Here is an 18,132-nt window from a genome sequence, read left to right as displayed (position 1 = left end):
TATAAATAACTAAAACTGGCAGATTTCATGTGAGATTATTCATCAGTACTTTTTTGAAACATGAGTCAAGTTTTGTTTTCCACTATGATTATCTTGTGTCCTGTAACTACCGGCATATAATTGAGTCATTTCATAAAACTTGCCAAAACGCAGAAAGGACTGAAGGAGAAAACAAAACAAAAAAATAGCATTAATATGTAGGAAAAAGTAAGTATTTTCAGCTCAAAAGTGGGAGTCCAGTAGAATAAGTTTGGGAGTGTTTGCACGGTTTTCCTTCGTTGTGCAGTTCAGTTCAGCTGTTCACTAGCTTTTGAAAAAGAAAGAAAAATTTAATTGCGCCTGCTGAAGTGATTTTTGAAACATATCTTTTACTTTCCATTTTTATCTAAGTGGTCCTCCTCTACTTTTTAGAATGTCAAATTGTAGAATTTGCTTACTGAAAATCTGTGCTTTGGGCTACAAAAGAATATTTAGAAATCCTTACCAAAAAAAAAAAAAAAAAAAAAAAAAAAAGGCAGTGGGAGTGGAAATTTGAAAGAGGACCGCCTAATTCAGCACTAAAACCAGTGTGAGAAGCAGTATGTGTGAGCGTGTGTGTGTGTGTGTATGTGTGTGTCGGGGGGGTGTGAAATGTGTTTTTCAAAGTACTGAGAGGTTGATGGGACTGTTTGATTAGCTCCTCTGAGAAGAAGAGAAAAGGTTTTTGGACCTCTCCCTGTTTCTTCCTTAGAATAATTTGGATGGGATTTGTGATGCAGAAAAGCCTAAGGGAAAAAGAATATTCATTCTGTGTGGTGAAAAATTTTTGAAAAAAAAATTGCTTTCTTCAAACAAGGTATGTCTGATGAATTTCTAAGCTGTGTGTACAGTTACTTTCCATTCATTATTATTGAAATGTGTTTGTCTTTAAGAAACTACAATACAAACCTTGACCAAGTAAGCAGCCTGTACAAATTTCAGTTTCAAGAGAGTTGAGATGAGAGTGGGTGGTACTTGGCATCCTTGTAAACAACTAGTAATATACATATATATTTATCAATTCTAAATAAACTGCATTGATATTAACATTATAACAAGATTTTTACTGTTTCTTTAAACCAATTTAATTATGGTTACAAATAAGTTGAAAAGTATGACATTTGTGTATAATTTTAAAGTAATTTAAGTCTCTATTATCTTGCTTTTTTAAAAACTTTGCTTGGAATTTATGGAATGTAATAGCAATATAGCAAATTTCTTATAAAGATGTGTGAAGAGCAGTATGAGAAATGGACACACTGGTGTTAACTTAAAAGAGAAACTATTTCGCGAGGATCTCTACATCTCTCTATTCAGGCAGATTTCAGTGGAATGTAGCTAGATGTGCAATTCTGAGTCTTGTTTACACTTAAAGTGTTTTCTTAGGCTGAATGCTTCTGTTACTGATAAGCCCAAGAAGGGGCTGGCATTGTTAAGTCTGCCATTGTAGCTCAGCTTTTCACAGGAAGACAGGATATGAAATCTCTTTTAAGTATGATTTGTGTCCAACTAGTATAAACATGAAATAAACGCCTCAAGCACAGGTTAAAGAGAGAGGATAAGACTAAATAATCAGACATGATACTTTGCTCCGAACAACCCACAGCATCTTTGCCATTCCTAAATCAAGAGTGGAGTTAAAATTTTTCTTTGGACTTACTGTAAAAATAAAACCAAGCATTCTTGGCCATGGTGGTTGCTCAAAATTGCGTGTGCTAAGAAAATAGTATTTTGCCATTATGTTGTGCTGCAATAAATTTGGAAGTTTTGGTGGTAAAGTTCTGAGGTTGTTTTTCCCTTGGTCTCTTGAAAGATGAAAACACCCTGTAGCAAAGCAGGATCAAACACTGTTTGTTTGTGTATTTTCTTTCTGTGTGTGTTAGCTGAAGTGGTAGCTAGCGCTGGTAGGCAAGCTGGAAGTGCCATCTTTTATTTATTGAATTAAAATACCCTCTTTTGTACGTAAAGCTCCAGATAAATAATTACAAGATTGCAAGGACTTGCATTTTTTATTGCAATATGCTTGTTTCCCAGACTAAGCTTCATTTAAATATATCTTATGGTTCACCACTAAAAAAAAAAATTCCTTAGGAAGATTGGAAATGCTTCATATCTGTCCTCTAAGTGTTTACTTCATGAATATTGTTAAGAAGATGTGTCTTTTCCACCAAGTTACTGATCACATGAAGAATAGTTTCTTTCAGAGAAAATACATGAGGTTTGAGAATGGTTTATGAATAGCATCATGAGAACAAAAATGCTTGTGCTGTTCTCAGCTGTGATTCCTATAAGACACATTGAAAACAGGAAAGCAGTATGGTTCAATGCACGCGCCAAGCCAGGAGTCCTAAATTATAGTAACAGTTCTGCCACTACCTAACTATTACCTTGGAAAAGGTATATAACAGTTCTTGACTTTTGTTTCCCTCTTTGAAAAACAGAAATAGCAATGCCTGTACACCCTCCCTCCCAGGGCGGCCACAAGGGTCAATAGTGATTCTCAGCTCCCAAGGAGTTTTGAAATGTCAAAACTTCTATAACAATGTAATCTTGGCCTGGCACAGTGGCTCACCCCTGTAATTCCAGCACTTTGGAAGGCCGAAGTGGGTGGATCACCTGAGGTCAGGAGTTCGAGACCAGCCTGGCCAACATGGTGAAACCCCATCTCTACTAAAAATACAAAAATTAGCCAGGCGTGGTGGCGCATGCCTGTAATCCCAGCTACTCGGGAGGCTGAGGTGGGAGAATCACTTGAGCCCGGGAGGCGGACGTTGCAGTGAGCCAAGATCATGCCACTACACTCCAGCCTAGGCAACAAAGTGAGACTCAGTTTAAGAAAGAAAGAAAGAGAGAGAGAGAGAGAAAGAAAATGTAATCTTTTATTCCTCACATATTAAAAAAAAAAAAAGATTACTTTAGAAAGCATTTATGTAATAAAAACTTCCTGGTCCCCAACATGTTCCCATGAAGCTGTGCCCACATGTGCAGCTTCCCTTCTCCTTGCTCACACTTGGAGGTGTGAGCCAAGTGTCAGCAGCAGTAGGGACAAGACAGAACACATGGGTCTGTCTGTCAGTAGAAGGGCATTTAGCTGTGGTGCCTTGGAGAGCTTACTCAACGTCTCCATCTCTATTTCATCACATACGAAATGAAGAAGTTAGACAAGATAATCTCTAAGTTCCCCTCTCAATCCTATGGTTCTATGCACTGGGACCTCTCCAATGTCAAAACGTGGCCAGGAAAATTTCATTGTTGAGACTCTGTGTACATTGCTAAATGAAGAAGTATCAAAACAGGGCTATGAAACTTATAGTATATTTTAAATATGCATGTTTACCTAACCAGAGACTTTCATGTATACAAAAATGAAATTTACTATAATTATATTCTTCACAAGACAATTAGAGATTATGTATATATACATACACATATACATATATATACCTATACAAGTCTCTATATTCTTCACAAGACAATTTGAGGAGATTATATATATGTGTATATATATGTACACACATATACATAGCGTACTGGAGACTGTGGGTCCAAGTTGTGTGAAAGACTTTTTTCCATTTTCTGCTGTATTTCTGGGACTGTCAGTATAACCCCATGTGGAAAGAATGTCAGATGCCTTAATTTAAAGCCTTACATGTGAGGTCAAGGCAAAAATGGCCCTTCCTGTGCTATGGGTCCTGTGGGTGTTAGGCAGGAAGCTGTGCTACTTTTTAAATGTGTTAATGTTGGCAAGTTACTTAAAGTCTCTTGGCCTCAGTTTTCTCATCTATAAAAGGGGTCTATTATTACTGCGTACTCCACAGAGCTATGGCAAAGAGGTTTGATCAGCGCCTGGCACCCTGTCAGCACCCAAATGTTAGTAAATTTTTTAAATTATATGTGACTATAATAAAGAAATCAGATCAGCTGTGAGACAAATCATTTGTAATAATCTTCAAAGTTTTACACATTAACTCATTGGATACGTTTAGCAAATAGATTCATGGAATTATGTGATATTAATATAATCATTAGAAACTAGTTGCCATCTCTTTATCCAGGGGATCTGAGCTAGTCAATCAATAAATAATAAATGAAAGAGGCAACTTCTGTGATGGTTGTAATCTGAGAAATCTCAAAAGGTTTCCCTCTCACTGTCTTAAAATGTATCTCCCAGTGGTTTGCAGAAGACAGTGAAATTCCTGGCCCTCAAACACACATAGCATTTTGCAAGATGGTGGTGGTCATGATGACGGTGGTGGTGGTGGTGGTGGTGGTGGTGGTGGTGATGTTATAATGATTAACCATCACCCCAACAACAATAATAATAGGCCAGGTATGGTGGCTCATACCTGTGAACCCAACACTTTGGGTGGCTGAGGCAGGAGAATCACTTGAGGCCAGGAGATTGAGACCAGCCCAGTCAACATAGTGAGACCTTGCCCCTACTAAAAATTAAAAAGTTAGCCAGGCATGGCTGTGCTGCCTGTAGTCCCAACTAGTAAAGAGGCTGAGGCAGGAAGATAACTTGAGCCCAGGCATTCGAGATTGCAATGAGCTATGATCATGCACTCCAGCCTGGGCAACAGAGCAAGACCCTATCTCAATTAAATAATAATAATAATAACTGCTAACATTTACAGAGCTATTCTTATGTGCCACCCACTGTTCAAGCCCTTTTCATATATTAAGTCTCTTTTTTTTTTTTTTTTTTTTGAGGCGGAGTCTCACTCTGTCGCCCAGGCTGGAGTGCTGTGGCGTGATCTCCGCTCACTGCAAGCTCTGCCTCCCGGGTTCACGCCATTGTCCTGCCTCAGCCTCCCGAGTAGCTGGGACTACAGGCGCCCGCCACCTCGACCGGCTAGCTTTTTGTATTTTTAGAAGAGATGGGGTTTCACCGTGTTAGCCAGGATGGTCTCGATCTCCTGACCTCGTGATCCGCCCACCTCGGCCTCCCAAAGTGCCGGGATTACAAGCGTGAGCCATCACTCCCGGTCATATTAAGTCATTTAACCCTAACAGCAAACATATGAGGGGCTCTTACCATCGCCATTATACAGATGAAAAAAACGAAGGCACTGATAATTTGAGTAAGTTGTCCGAAGCCACACAGCTAGGAAGGGAGGGAGCTCAGTTTCAAATCCAAGAGGTCTACTTCCAAAGTCAGACTTTTAACCTGCCAGGCAACAATTATACCTGTTCCTGGTTTTTCTGTGACAGCACCAAATTAGTCTTCGCCATCCCTGAAAACATAGTTCTCAAGCCAAGTGAAATTTCTTTAAGGAAAAAAAAATGTTTCTGCTTGCAGGTAGAGACACCTTAGTAATAATAATGGAGAGGCGTGGAGACAAGGAACTCGCAGGGAAAGGTTTGTCAGGAGAAGAAGGCTTTTATTTCTGTCACTGGTGGATAATCTCCTTTTTGGGTGGATGGGGAAAAGCTGACTCAGGGGAGTTAGGCGGTACGAGAGGAGGAAAGGCTGAGGAAACTCCATCTTGAAGCCCTCTGTGTAGCCAGTCTCCAAAACCTTTCCTTTATCTTCACTTGGAAGGTTAACTCAGCAGCTTGTCGCAGAAAGAATCACGCTTCCTTGTGACTCAAACTACTTCAGCAAATCACTTTCCCTGATAAGGGTCTCCACATTGACAAGACTCTAGTAAGCATTTCTCAAATTCTTTCCTTCAGTTTGAGAAAGGCTACACTTCTGTGTGGACGTGTGATAAAATTCATAAAAATCACCCTTCCGGCTATAGTGAGAAGGTATTCTGTTACCGCATTCTTTCTTCTCTTATTCAAAAAGAAAAAAATATATACCTATGCCCTCGGGGGAAACTTACATATAGTTTCCAAGGGATCAGGTCACTGGCATCTTAATGCTATGTGAATTCCCTCCACCGGGCTTCTTTGTGTTCCAGACAGAAAACATGCTTTGGACATAAAGGTGCAAGTTAACTTGCCCAGACTGGCCGTGTTTATACAACATAGTGAGTAAATCTGCACTCCAAAAGGCAAAAAGAATTTGGGGGAAGAGAGATAACATTCAACAACAGCAGGAGCAAATATTTATTGGGCCACCTCCATGTGCTATTCCCAATCCCATGTGCTTGGGAAGAAGAGTGAACAAAATTATGTCCATTTTCCTAATCTGGGGGCACACCATAAACAAATACAGTAAGATGCCTGATGGTGATAATGGGCTGTGAAAAACGTAAGTAGCAAAGTAAGATGCAGAGAGCAGTGCATGTGATGATTTGCGTTGCATGATTTGGTGAATGTTAAACAGAGAGATGAACGAAGTCAGGAGGTAACCTATGCGGGTCCCTGAAGGAAGAGCATTCCAGGCAGAGGGAAAAGCAAATGAACAGCCCTGAGTGGAATCGTGCTTGGGAGGCCAGTGTGTCTGCAGCAAGCTGAAGGAGCAGGAAAGGGGAGCCCAAGGGTGTGCTTTGGACTAGCAGACACAGAGGGCGCCATCCTCGCATGCCTCAATTTCCCCCAGACACCACCTACCACTCACTCACCCACTGTCTGGAGGGCAGTTCTTGCCTCTGCTCTGGATGAAATCTGTCAGGCCACGCTCAGAGGATTTTTTTTTTTTAAAAAAGACCTTGCTCATATTCCACTCCCAAACAATCTCAGTTCAGTCATTAACATGTACGTAATACTAGATAATCCTTAAAAATGTAAAAATGATATTCAAAGCTTAAAGTCTTATCCTCCACATCCAGGCTTGCTTTCTGCAGTGGACAGGGGGCATGGCTGAATTTTCTTTCTCTGCCTTGCGCCTTTACCTCTCTTCCCCTTGGCCACTAACGGTAGTCTCTTCATATCCAGAGTTGAAGCGGACACAGGGAGGTAAGGTGAGAGGCAGGGACAGGCCTCACTAGTTGGTACTGTTATGAGCCAGCATCCAGGTGCCCTGAGCTTCCCCGGGGTTTTCAGCTGCTGCTTGTTCCCATAGGGCATGTCTATGGGTGCTGTGAGGATTCCCTCCCCTACTGCGTTGGGGGTTCCTCACGTGTAGTTCCATAGATGTTGGGAAATAAATCCATTCTGGCTGGGGATTTACAGTTCCTCCCTCAGCCCTTGGGCAACTGGTAAACTCTGTCTGGCTGCTTTCTGCATAGGCTCCTCAGCCCTCCATGCACCCGACTCAGGCTGGAGCAAAAACAACCCCAGGCTGACTCTGTCACACAGAGAATCCTAATCGCCACAAGCTCTTCCCCTCTCCTATAGAGGACTTAATCATGGGACAGACACCAAGTCCACAGAGGCAGACATCAGCCCCTGAGACACAACTACTCAGCCACTTCAAATTGGGTTACTGGCATCCAAGCTGGCTTTTGGAAGGAGGTGATTGAGAACCAAGATCCCTGGCTGATGACCTCTCCAGGCAAGAGGCTGTAGAAACAGAGAGGTAGTCGGAGATCAGAAAGCAAAAATTTCTTAAAGACAAGTTGTAGGCATTTTCCCTCCTCTTCCCCCTACCCAAATGCAAGAGGAGCTGGTGGCTCCCCTATCCGCCCCCTCCGCCCCCCACTTCAGGCACTAGTGAGAGGAGCTTCAAAGAGACCACTTTGGAACATGGAAGTGGTTGGCTCCTATTGTCTTGAGGCCTCAACCGAAACTAAGACAAAAGGATCATCTTATTTTAACATCCCATTACACAGTCAATTATGACACACTCAAATGTTGACTTAGATGGGTGTGTTATGCCTGGTTACACTTAAAAATATGCCTGGTGCATCATTTTACCCTAAATAACATTTGTGTGTGAGACAGAGCTGTGAGTTCAGGCTCAAATATGACTCTTGAAAAATCGCTTAATCTTGTAACTAAGACCACTGTATTATACAAGGTATGTACTTTATATTGTGTTTTAACAATTGTCAGCCAAGTGTCTCAAAAAGCCTGGGATATTGGCATCAAGGCAAAAAGGAAGATAAAACCATCTTGTACAGTGGGGAAATTCTATGTTAAATGGAGTTAAGTGTTTGAGGTTTGGGATAGAATTCTGGTTCTGCTATACATTTATTCTATAAGCTTCGGCAGGTTTTTTTGTTTGGTTGGTTTTTTGTTTTTTGTTTGTTTGAGTCTCGCTGTGTCGCCAGGTTGGAGTGCAGTGGCACGATCTCGGCTCACTGCAACTTCTGCCTCCCAGGTTTGATTGATTCTCCTGCCTCAGCCTCCGGAGTAACTGGGATTACAGGTGCATGCCACCATGCCCGGCTACTTTTTGTATTTTTAGTAGAGATGGGGTTTCACCAGGTTGGCTAGCCTGGTCTTGAACTCCTGACCTCAGGTGATCCACCCACCTCGGCCTCCCAAAGTGTTCGGATTACAGGCGTGAGCCACCACTCCCGGCCAGCTTGAGCAGTGTATTAAAGTTCTTTAAGCCTCAATTTCCTGCTCTGATGAATGGGCGCACTAGTCCTTACCCAATAGGATCACCATGACAATTAAGTAAAATCACCTGTGTACCGTATGCAGCATATAGGAAACATTTAGTAAACGATAGTTATTACTATGGGCATGAACTCTACACTTCTAAAACTTCCCAGAAAGAAGACTGAAAGGATCAATCCCATCTCATTTAACAGGCCACTATATATATCCAGGCCAAAATAGTCAGGGGGCCCTGCAGGAGAGTCTGAGGGCTCCTTCAGAGCTGGGGTTGTTCCCAGGAAGGCCTCTGAAGTAGGACATTTGGTGGCTGCCTTTGGAGAGCTGGGTCTCCTGCTTCTAAATGACTCTGTTTCTACTGGTCCCTGGAAATTCCCGAGGCTTAATTCTCCACAGCCCTCAATTCCTGAGCCACAGACACTGTCCTCCACACCCTCCATTTCACCCAGGTCTCTGGTTGCTGGGATTCAAGAATGTGCTTCTGAGAGGCAGCCCCTCATCTGCCTCTCAGAACCCTGTCATCTGAGAGGAGCCCATTCTCTACTGAGCAGCAGAGGGGAGGGCGTGGATCTTGCAGACACACCCTCATCTTCCTTCCTATCTCAGCTGGAAAGTCTTGCCGGACCTGAGAATGTTTTTCTGTGCTTCAGAATTGAAGGCAGACCAAAAAGCACAGAGTATTCAGGCTAGTCCAGGCTCTAGGGATAATAGTTGAGCAGAACCAAACACCCAGCTCCAAATTCACAGTAGACGGCCCCTTGGCAACTACAAACCTCAAAGCCCAAAGGGAAGAACCGGGAGGAGGCAAGGCTAATCCGCAGTGTCAAACACATTAGGCAAAGAAGTTTGTGATGAGAGAAACTCATCTTCCAAAGCTTCATCAGAATCTTTAAACCACTCATGGTTTCCAGGGTAACTCAGAGGAGCAATCACGGCCCACCTCGTCTTTTTGAGGTCCTAGCCTCTTTCCTTTAGATTTACTGATGTTCGTGCCCCTTTCCATTACACAGGATAAATAACTCTTGGACGGGTTTCTTTAGAGCTCATTTGGGGCATGCCTGCAAACTAGTATTTTTTCCCACTGGCAATATAAGATCTAAACTACCACTTCAGAAATGTAATTACTGTTTGTAGTCTCTCTAGAAATCACCATTGGTCAAAGCCTTTGTGGATGTGGTAAGCATTACCATATGTCAGGTCCCTAACGCAGTACAAAATAACGGTCTGAAACACACGACCAAAAATGGCTTTGCCTTTTTGGTTTTCCGACATGTAGAAACATGCCACATGGATCAATGAACCTAATGGCACAGGCATACATCAGTTGTATACATGGATGAGGTCTTTAACCCCACCCAACTGCCTGTGAGGAAACATGTTTGCTGTAGGATTTTCTCTGACCGTTGGTGGTGAAGGGTGATCCTGGAGAAGGGGATACGCATTCTAGTCATCACAAAAGTACATACAATATTTATGGGAAGTTCCTAGATTGGAATGTCAGTAAGCATAACATTCTCATGAATACATCGAGAAATAAACATTCTCATAAATCAGTTTCTCGGCCCTGGCACTATTGGCCTGTGGGGCTGAGCACTTCTTTGTTGTGGAGGCTGTCCTGGGCATCGCAGGATGGTCAGCAGTATCTCTACTCTGGCCTCCACCCACGAGGTGCCAGCAGCATCCCCCTCTCTTGTCAAAGTTGTGACAACCCAAAAAGTCTCCAAACACTATTATATGTCTCCTGTGGGACCAAATCACCTCTGGTTGTGAACTACTGTGAAAAATATATGAGGAAACTCTACAGCAACATTCTGACAGCATGGTTTCAAGGTCACCCACTTCCATTTTTTGTTTCCTGAGCATCCCAGACCTTCTCAGTGGCTGTGACAACTCACAGGATTTCTTGCCACACTTCTTCCCAGAGCTTGGCTGCAGGGTTGGGGATAGCCTCTCTAGGGACCCTCTGCTTTGATGTTACCAAAAGACAAGCACGTATGTCCTTTTCATTTTGAGTGCTTTCATTTTACTACTAATCATTTTGGGGAACAGGACATAACTAGAACAATAAATATGAAAAGGGTTTTAATCAAAGCTGCAGGAAACAGAAGCCAACTTAAACTGGCTCAAGTCAAAGGCCCAAAAACATCAATATCATGCACAGGAGACAGAGCTGAGCTAGACCTTCTTCAGACTGGAAATGGGACCTGGAAAGCGGTGAGAAATGAAGGGATCTTCTCCGCCTGCTCCTCCCAGGGCCATATACTTATTCTCTCCATCTCTCTCTGCCGTCCTCTTACACATCTTATTCAGGGCCCCATATGGCCTGCAGCTTGGCACTCACAGCTTCTGAAGCTTTCAGAATCCCGATCCCAAAATCCCAATGGAGACCTCAATTGGCTTCAGTTATCTTTTTTTGCTAGATCACAAGCTTTTGACCAGCTGAGTCATTTACATTTCAGTGACTGTCATCTCTGCATCTGACAATAATAATTGAGCTGCTTCAGTTGTAGATGTAACCAGGCTTTGAAAAGTGAAAAGTGCTATGCAAATGAAGAGTGGCATTTTTATTTTATTAGAGCATCATAGAACAAATCATGGAATCATTTGAAACTTACAGTGACAACCATGTGAGGAGTTGGCAGGATAGAAAGAGCGCAATATGAAGTTGGAGATCTGGGCTGGTGACTTTGGCCAAGTCACTTCCCTGCTCTGAATTACAGGAATTCTAATGTCCATTTTGCATCCTCAAGGAGCTCTTCGGTGGTTCAAATGAGAAAACAGTTTAGTGAGAAAACTCTCTGCAGACTCTGGTATAAACTCCTGTTATTACAGCCTTCTGCAGTTAAAACTACTGTACGGACGGCCACTGCGAGTTAGGTAGCAGTTAGGAATAATCTTTCAGCTGCCAGCCGAGTGCAAGGGAAATGTATTATCTCACATAACAGACAGTCCAGGGGCAGGCCCAGTCCCCCAGGCACAAGACAAATCATAGCTCTGACTCATCTCTCTGTGATTTGCCTGGCTGCCCTCCTCGCCTTGAGTTAGGATTTTCCTCTGCTGGACTTTTCTCGTGGTCACAAGATGGCAGCCAGCAGACCCCCAACAACCTGCTCCCTTGTTCATTTCCAACAAGAGAGCCACCCTCTCCCCCCAAAAAACATAGGCTTCAAGTCCTTCCATTCTGTCTGTTACAACCCAGGACACAGTCCACCTGGACTAGTAACTAGTATGATCACCCGGCAAGGGCCTGGTGCTGATGGGCCCGGAGCAGTTGCCAGCAAGGGGGCGTGTCTAACCATCCTTGCCTTAGGCCCCAAAGTGGGATCCGCCTGGGAGCTGCAGATGGACCCGCTTCCTCTCAGTGGCCGGGCTGCACTGATTTCCTTTACCAAATTGGGATTCTGTTAGGAAGGAGGAAGGGGAAAATGATGCTCTGCGTAGGCCACCAACAGTGTCCATCCAGTCCACGTAGCCTGACTCAGAGCACATCTTCAATAGCCTTGTGCATTCTTGGGAACCAACATATTGAGAAAAGACAAAATTTCCCCTTCCTTACCTATTTGGCTCACATTTTCTGCCAGAATTTCTTTAGGATTAAAAAAAAAAGGAAGTAAAGAAGAATTGGGAAGAGAAGAAAACTCAAAAAAGAAAGAAAAACTACTGTCCCCTCTGGCACTCCCTCTCTCTCTCTCTCTCTCTCTCTCTCATAGAATCCTGGGGGATTGTAATGATGATTCCAAGGTGGCCACTGGTGTTGTGGCAACAGGAAATGCAGTGTTTCGGACCTCGGCCAGAGGAATACATCTGTATGAAGGTTTATGTACAGATAGAGGCCACCACCACATTGTAAAGGACCTCCCCACTCCCCATCTAGTGCCAGCTTCCTTTTCCTGTCCTCACCAGATCAACCCACATCCACTGACAAGCGGAGGAGGCTTTACGGTCAGGCAGAGATGAAGAAAGCAGGGCTGCAGATGTGGCCTCACCCCATTCAGAGATGTCTGTCCTCAAGGGATTTTTGGCATTTTGGAAACACAGCACAGCCTCTTGTAACTAGTAAATGTTTCCAGATGGATACTGGCTCTTTCTGCCTCATGGACAAAGAGTATGGTTGGGTGCTCCCCCATGTAGCATTGTAGTTCAGACAAACACCAACATTACATAAATCCTACATGTCTACTAGGGCAGAATTTTTTCCAAGCGAGTGGCTCAAGTAAGCCTCTAGGGGGCTTATTAAAAATGATGAATGCAAAAATAATTTTTAAGCCTTCCATGTCTCCCTGTTGCCTAAAGGATCAGTTCCACATTCTTTAGGCATGACATTCAAGGCTGACATGACCCTTCATCCCTCTCTGACAGTCTGATTCCTCTCCCAGCCTTGCTGAGCAACTCCTAGTTCTGAAGCTCCACTGTCGCTAGGTCCTGTCCTTTCCTGTTAACTCATTCATTGTTTTCCAACCTGCCAATTAAATAAATTCAAGCCCCTCCCAATCCCCACGTTTCAGGCCTATGTGCCCATGCACCCTTTTGCCATCACTGCATCCCCAGTAGCAGAGGTTCCCAATGCTGTTTGCACAGTAGAGTCACTTGGAAAGCTTTAAAACAATATCGGGCCAGGCACAGTGACTCACGCCTGTAATCCCAGCACTTTGGGAGGCTGAGGTGGGCAGATCACCTGAAGTCAGAAGTTCGAGTCCAGCCTGACCAACATGGTGAAACCTCATCTCTATTAAAAATACAAAAATTAGCCAGGTGTGGTGGTGGACACCTGTAACCCCAGCTACTTGGAAGGTTGATGCAGGAGAATCGCTTGAACCCAGGAGGTGGAGGCTGCAGTGAGCCCAGATCACGCCACCGTACTCCAGCCTGGGTGACAGAGTGAAACTCTGTCTCAAAACTAACTAACTAACTAACTAACTAACTAACTAAATAAATAAATAAATAAAACAATATCGCTATAAACTCAGGTCAATTAAATTAGAATGAAGATGGAGTAAGTGCATGTACTATGAAACAGCTATGGCAAGGGGAGAAATGCAGAGCTTCTGGACTTGGAACGTCTGATTTGAATCCAGCTCCCCTTCTTTCTAGCCTTGGAAAGTCTGTAACCTCTGCATGCTTCCAATTCCTTACCTCTAAAATGAAGGCAAGAAATAGTCTCTACCTCATAGAGTTGCTGTGAAGATTAAATGAGTTAATATATTACTGACAGTATATGCTCAGTAAATATTAGTTATGATGCATGCATGCTGGTATCCTGCAGGAAGACTCAAAGCAACTTAATGCCAGGACCTGCATCTTGGTTCTCTCTGCCTGGCACATAGTACATATGCTTTTATTTTTGAATGATTAATGGATGCACAAAAGAAGATGAATTTTGGTTTTAGGAAATCAGGGCGATTTATGTAGAAGAGGTGGCCCAGGAGCTGAAGCTTGAAAGATGGATGGGTTTGTGGTGAGGGTTGGTAAAGTAATCCAGATAGAACAATAATGTGAATGTGAGCCAAGGTACTGACATGTAGAGTGTGGAGAAAAGACCAAAAGCCCAGGTGTGCTGGGGTCAAAGGAGAGGATTACTCAGGAGAATTGCAGTGAGATGGTGTTGAAAGGGAAGGCAGGCCATTTCATGAAGAGTTTGTAATGCCTCACTAAGGAATTTGAGCTTTATTCTGTAGAGAATGAGTGGACTATGAAGAAGAATTCTGAGCAGGTGAATGCACAATCAGACCTGTGCTTTAGGAAGCTGATCCTTTCCAACTGAAAGAAAGATCGACCTGGAGCAAGGAGCAAGAGTGAGTTAGGAGATGGCTGCAGCTTCCCATCTGAGATCAACATTGTCTGTATATGTTAAGTCTTCCTAACAGATCACATATAATGAAGCTCTTCGGACTCTATCTGGTTTATGTTAATTGAAGCACTGCTAAATTTGGTGGTGGAAGTGATAATGATAACAACAATACCTCTTAAGTGTCCCTTTCAATTTCAAGAGTTTTTTCATTATTTCATTTTTATATTTTACTAATATTGGATTTATTAACATATATGCACAGGGTAAAGATTTAAATAGAACAAAATGGTAAGACACCTTCCCATCTCTGATCACCACTTATCCAGTTCTCTTTCCCTGACACAACCACTGTTATTGGGTTCTAGTGAATACTCCTCCCACTCTCTAGGCATGAAGAATATATATATTTAAAGTATAGAATCTGATAAGTTTTGGCATATGAATACTGTGAAACCATCACCACATCAAGATAATGAACATATCCATCCCCAAATTTTTCATGTGTTCCTTTGCTGTCTTACTTCTGCTCTTATGTCTCCAGGACTCTCCACTCCCACTCCCCAGGCTCCTGGATACCACTGATGTGCTCTTTGTTACTATAGAGTACAGTTTCTAGATGCAATGTAATGATATGAATGTAAAATTGGACAGAATGTACTCTTTTCTGACTGCTTTCACTTAACGTAATTATTTTGAGATTCATTCCTGTTGTTTTATGTATCAATAGTTCATTCCTTTTTATTGCTGAGTAGCATTCCATTGTATGGATAAACCACAATGTGTTTATCCATTTATCTGTTGATAGATTTTGCATCTTTCCCAGTTTGGAGCTATGAGAAATAAAGTTGTTAAAAATATATATGCAGAAGTCATTGTATGGACATATACTTTCATTCCTCTTCAGAAAATGCCAAGGAGTGAAATGGCTGCAACATATGGTGGGAATATACTCAGCTTTTTAACTTTTCGAGATACCACCAAACTGTTTTCCAAAGTAGTTGTACTATTTTACATTCCTGTTAGCAATTATTTCAGTCCTCCACTCCTCACCAACACTTGATAATAGGAGTTTTTTCAATTTTAGTCACTCTTTCTCCAAGTTGCTTTTGCATACATTGCCACATTCAATTCCCAATGGACTTGCTTTAATTTTTCACACTTCCTGGTCACCAGTGGTGAACATTATCAAGTGTCTTCTTCTCGCTGTGGTCTTTATTTTCCCTGCTTAAATTCCTTTTTGCTTTCTTTGCCTTTTTACACTTCCTCCACATTTGACAAAGCGTATTCTTCTCATACATCTTTAACTGATGAACAATTTGCCCCTTATCTGTAAATCTCAAGCATTTTGACACAGAGATTTAAGAAAAGTCCATTTTGCTTTTTCAATCTTAACAAGATGCAACCTGCAGATTGTCTTATACACAAGGGGTAGAAAGAAGGGTGCAGGATCAGGAGCCATGAAACCCAGGCTTGATTTTGTGTATGTGACCTTGAATAAGTCACTTACCCACTGCAGGCCTCAGTTTCCTTACCTTTAAAATGGGAATCATGCATACTCCACATCCTGCACAAGTTTACTGTGAAGAACAAGTTTGTATTCACGCATTTTCTCAACAAACGTGTATTGTCGTACCCACTACCAAGCACTATTCCAGGCTCTAGAAACTGAACAGTGAACAAAATAGGCAACTCTAGAAATGCACACAAAGTCACTTTATTTAAAACACTGTGAAAAACTATATAAATATAAAGCAATATTATTATTTATTACCAACTTGCTCTCTTCTGACTCTGGGCAGAAAGAGAGATCTAATGAACTTTGTTGTGCTAATCCACTTACACTAATGTATACTCTTCTTTCACAACCAGGCATCATTTGCCTCACCAGAACTACATATTTGGGATTCTTTATATCTCATGGCACATCCATAAATTTGTGAATCAGTAACACATTCTTTTGGAAGCCCCTATTGTTCCGTTTTTGTTAGAACCTGGGTGAGCACGTGAGGAATTAGGGCTCCAGTGTTACCATGTGCCCCACAGCTCTGTGACATTGGACTGCCTGCAGAAACTGCTTAATGGTGCTGGTGGCAGTCCTCATGCTCAGCCTTGGCAATGGCTGAGAGAGGGTTTGATTTTTTTCTTTTTCCACACATTTCAAAAGGCACATTTACATTTTAAGTGCTTGAGTCAACGGACCAAGCAAGTGTAGAAATTGCAGTGGTGAGAAATAAGCTTCAAGTATTCTGACACTAGAGTGATTCTGGTCAGTTTCCATCATTGATAAGCCAACACTTGGTTGAGATCTCCTCGAGGATTAGAGCATCTCCCAGAATCCTGTTGGTTTTTATTCATTCATTCCAGCTTCTAAAGGTCATGTCCATCATGACTCTAAAGTTGTAGGACAGATCTGAGAGCACTTCTCTCTGCTCTCCGCCTTCCCTTTGGGTTTGTTTGTTGATTAGCAGTAATATCAATATCAATACTGCTTTATTAATTTTTATTGAGATATAATTCACATACCATAAAATATGCCATTTAAAGTGTATAATTTGGCCGGGGGCAGTGGCTCTCACCTGTAATCCCAACACTTTGGGAGGCCGAGGAGGGTGGATCACAAAGTCAGAAGTTCAATACCAGCCTGGCCGACATGGTGAAACCCCATCCATACTAAAAACACAAAAATTAGCCAGGTGAGGTGGCAGGCACCTGTAATCCCAGCTACTTGGGAGGCTGAGGCAGATAATTGCTTGAACCCAGAAGGTGGAGGTTGCAGTGAGCTGAAATTGCACCATTGCACTCTAGCCTGGGCTACAGAGCGAGACTCCATCTCAATAAATAAATATATAAATAAAAAAATAACATATCGTGTATAATACAGTCGTTTCTAATGTATTCATAAGATTGTCTTCCCTTTGTTTTGTTTCCTCTTTAAATTTTCTAGGGAAAAGGGGGAGCCCTCATTACTCACATTGATTCAACACATATTTACTGAGCACTCAAAAAGTCAAATAAAAATCCCTGCCCTTGTGGAGCTTGCATTATAGTGGGGAACTCCATAAAAAATAAATAAGTAGAGTATAAAGTATGTCAGAAGTGATAAGTCAATGGAGAAAAAGCCAGTAGGAAATGGATTGGATATATCGGTTGGTGGTGGGAGAGGTGGGAGGGGAATTGTGATTTTAAATTGGATAACCAGGGAATGTCTCATGAGAGGTAACATTTAAGCAAAGATTTGAAAGAAATGAGGGAGCAAGTCATGTGCTTATCCGGGGAAATAGAGGAAAAGGTGGCACAACAAGTGCAGAGACCCTGAGGTAAGAGGTGTTCCAGAAACAGCCAAGAGGCTGGTGTGGCTGAAGATTACTAATTGAGCAGGAGAATAGTGTGAAATGAGAACAGAAGGGTGGACAGAGGCCAAATCAAGTAGGGTCCTGAGCCACTTGTAAAGACTTAGGCTTTTCTTCTGAGTAAGACGGGGGAGCCACTGTAGAGTGTAAGCCGAGAAATGCCATGGACTGACTGACTTTGAACAGGATCATGCTGGCTGCTCTGTGAACTGCAGAGGACAAAGGAAGAAGGGAACCGCCTAGTTATGAGGCTAATTGCAATAATCTAGGTGGGACAGGGCAGAGGCTGCCACAGATGGCATTGGTAATAGTGAGATGCTGAGAAATGGTCAGTTTCTGGATAGACTTTGAATGTAGTACCAACAGGACTGGCGGGTGGAGAGCATGTGGGGTGTAAGAGAAAGAGAAAGAGAAGTCAAGGATAACTCGGATGAAATCTGCAATGTTGAGTGGTAACAGTCAATTAATGGGGCTGCATAGGTGGGTCCAGTAGGGCAACTTGGTATACTGTATTTATCCAATAGGAAAGTTAAACACTCAGGCTTGAAGATACATAAATCGTTCTGGAGTTTCTCAAAT

General features: G+C 42.4%; 1 protein-coding gene across 3 annotated transcripts in view; it reads left to right on the top strand.

Annotated features, from left to right (window-relative positions):
- Positions 1 to 548: 548 nt before the first annotated feature.
- VIT (vitrin) overlaps positions 549 to 18,132 on the top strand; it is a 126,004-nt gene continuing 108,420 nt past the window's right edge. For all 3 annotated transcript variants that reach the window (XM_050753345.1, XM_050753343.1, XM_050753342.1), the window contains exon 1: positions 549 to 835. The gene's annotated coding sequence lies outside the window, so the exon portion shown is untranslated. The remainder of the gene's footprint in view (positions 836 to 18,132) is intronic.

The sequence above is a fragment of the Macaca thibetana genome, chromosome 13 (genome assembly GCF_024542745.1).
Source record: "Macaca thibetana thibetana isolate TM-01 chromosome 13, ASM2454274v1, whole genome shotgun sequence".
NCBI lineage: Eukaryota > Metazoa > Chordata > Mammalia > Primates > Cercopithecidae > Macaca > Macaca thibetana.
Note: the sequence above shows the minus strand (reverse complement) of the source record. Positions and strands in the feature narration are given on the sequence as shown.